Source organism: Bidens hawaiensis, unplaced genomic scaffold (assembly GCF_021521415.1).
Source record: "Bidens hawaiensis isolate Kalapana, Puna unplaced genomic scaffold, B.hawaiensis_p1.1 tig00023416_1, whole genome shotgun sequence".
NCBI classification, from domain to species: Eukaryota; Viridiplantae; Streptophyta; class Magnoliopsida; order Asterales; family Asteraceae; genus Bidens; species Bidens hawaiensis.
In genome coordinates this window covers 302,997-306,469 of record NW_027493677.1, presented here as the reverse complement: position 1 = coordinate 306,469, position 3,473 = coordinate 302,997, and positions in this window count along the sequence as shown.

The window sequence follows — 3,473 nt, the reverse complement described above, 5'->3', positions numbered from 1 at the left end:
CCGTCTAACAAATGAGACCTACTTAGATTGTCCTCATTCGTTATATATGTTAACAAATGATAGTTAATGTATAAGGTTCATTCATTAGGGAATGTTAGCGAATGAACATAACGATGATAACGAACTTCTATATATACTCGTAATGTATGTTAATCAATAACAGTACTTACTATTATCAATTGAGCCTCATTATTGTAGGGCTAATATTCTATATTAGTATTAGGATTGTGTATATCTTTATATTTGCTAATATTCGGTGTATTACGTACCTCAGTACGTTTATTTTGTATGGACGAAATGTAAATTTTAAGAAATGGGGACCCTATATAAAGGGTCACTTAACCCATTTCTCCACAACTAACTCTACACAACTCCACTTTGAAAGAAAGTTTTCCAAGGAAATAAAGAGAACTTCTCTCTACCACAAAAAAATTGTTGATCCATATTACACTAATGTTTTTGATGATCGGGGTCACATATCAGATGTGTTTTATGATCATGTTCCTTTCCAAGGATCACTTTTCCCACCGCACCAACCATATTATAGTTCTGATGAGTTCTATAGTGCTCTTAGGAGAAAGTTTTTTTTTTTGTTTGTGGTCATTCTTCTCACCTTACAAGACATCGTAAGCACTGGTTCAAGCAACGACTTGATATTCAAAGGCGGATTAGTCGGTCCCCAAAAGGTGATTTTAGTAGCCCAGATTCAAGGACTGATCAAGATGATAGTTAAGCCAGTGAAGTGGATGTGAGATCCAAAATTAATAAAGTAAAACGCAAGAGAAAACCGATTTGGAAAACTAAACAGCATAAAATAAAAAAGGATCCTAAGACTGAAAAGTCTGAGGATTCACCAAAAATAGTTTAAATCATGAAAAGAAATGTCTAAAATGGCCAAAATCAAGGAACAAGTTTTTTGCTGGATTCCTAGGGACTGTTCTTTGAGCGATGAGTCACCAAGAAATAAATGGTTTTCAGGAAATAAAATCAAGTTTGGTCGATTTATGGTCAACTTTCCTGTGAAAAAATGTCTCGGGATCCCATGTCCATTTAAATGCTTAATGCATGTAGCGCCAACCAAGGAGGACTATCAAGAGTATTCGATACTTAGATAGTGGTTGCACCCGACATATGATGAAAGATGGACCCTTGCTATTTGATGCTAAACCATTCGATGGCGGATCAGAGTCTTTCATAAGAGACATGGGAGGACAAACCTAAAGGAAGGGAAATGTTTCATATCTTGTGCTTCAACAACACTAAACTTGTTCAAATGGATCAACCACAACTTGTCAAGCGTTTCGCAAACTCAACTCGTTCAACTACTGTTCTCAAGTGATGAATCTAGCATCAGCTACTGGTTTCGGTTTGAATCTCTTCAACTTTGTTATACAATGTGATAATGCAGGTTTAGAGTAGTCCATCAGACAACAGTTTTGTTAAACTTTTCACTACAGCCATTGATCAATTTTGATTAAAATAACGTATCTATCTTTTTGTATATAAAATTGTAAATATTTTTCAAAGATGTCACAATTTTTGAGGCAAAAAATGAGTTAAGTATAACTCACCAAAAATATTTTTAGTTTATTTAAGAAAAACAAAAATGAGTCATTTGACTCATCAAAAATATTTTTAATTCTTCTACTTTATATTTTTTAATATTACGAAAATCAGAAAAAGTTTCTAAAAGATATTCTCTCATTTAGAGGGAGCTCCTGTTTAGAGGGAGTTGGATATTACAAAAATTATAAAATTTTGAGAAATTGATCCGTCCGTTGGAAACTGATAAGAATCATTTCTAATGATCCTAGCACATGAAAAGAGCATATCAAAAACCAACAAGATCATTGCTAGATGTGTAGATAGACTTGACAAATGAGTCGGTGTCAAAGTGATATAAACTTAATCCCCGTCTTTTCAAGCGGTTACACTATTACGAAGCGGTTACCGACTCCAATATAAGTCATATCGATGAAGGAAAAAAATGTTATTAATCACTCATACACGAGCCCGTTAGTGATTGATCACCAGAAAATTATTCTTGCTTTAAATATAAATATTGAAAAATAAAATGATAAAGCGGAAAAACTGCAAAGTGCTTAAAAGTATTTAAAATCAACAACAAAAATGTTGATAAGTAAGACAAACGAGGTATATTATAACCACGTAACACGGGGCAAACAAGTAAGTCCTAAACACTTTATATTAAGGCTTGTAAGTCCGTATGGAAAGTAAGTCCATGGTTCAACCTTTATTGTTTGAAAGAAAATTTTCAAAAAGTTCAAATACGCTAAAAAATGTTTTGATCAATCATTAGGGGGTCGGAGCCAATTCGGGGTGATACTGATGAACACAAACTATGCCCAAAGTATGACAGAGTTTATAATTGGTTGGATCAAATGGGGAACACACAAGCAAGGTGCATAATACATACCTTAGCATATCACATTGAAATCAAAATACTTGTTAAGTTTAAAGTGGACAAATTATATCTACAATCGACTTTGGGTTCTTGGCATAATAAAATCCAAATAGAAGTGTGATGTAGGACGTTATCAATCAATGTGATTCCATGTTGTGATCTTTCTTGAAAATAATATTAAAATATATACTCCTATCTTTTTCATTTTTCTTTTTTTGTTTTGTGTTTCAACTTCAATATATTATGTATATATATTCGAAATATTATAATATATGAAAATGCAAAAAAGATTTTACGTTTTTACGTCTTCGTGCATATTTTATTAAATCTTTTTATTCGCAATCATGTGTTTTGTTGTCAAGGTCGTTCATGCGAAGTACGTTGGAAACACGGGACTTAAATTAGTATTTTATGAAAAGTCAAGATAAAAATTTTTTTAGAGTTATTCTGTAAATACTTCAAACCAAGGGCATGTTTTGAAAAATAAATTTATTCTTTTACCCTCGATAGGGTCTGTGAATGAATCTTATTCGCTCTAAGTTTTGTGCAGCTGTAAATGGACAGGTAGATCAAGATCAAGTGTCCTTGCAGAGACTGAAGTTGCAAATGCTGAACCGCTTAAAAGAAAACGAGAACATGACTGTTGGCGGTTGAACCTAAATATGAATTGATTGTGTCTGAAGACCAGTCGGAGGACAAAGCAAAGAAACCAGTCGGCCCAAGAAAGTCAACAAAAGAAAATTAGATGTCAAGCCTCCTGCGTCTGATGTTTCTAAAATTTGCGGTTGCCGATCCTTCCCAGAAAATAAGATTAAAGTTCAAGTCTTCAAGAATGGAATATAAAGATTTTTCCAAGATCCAATTTCGTTCAAGCTCTTGGATCAAGACAAGTACTTAATTTCAAGAAATAAAGAAGAAGCAAGAAACTTGATGAAGGTTGTTGGACATACTCAATCCTAGAGGGAGATTGTAGGGCTAATATTCTATATTAGTATTAGGATTGTGTATGTCTTTATATTTGCTAATATTCGGTGCATTACGTACCTCG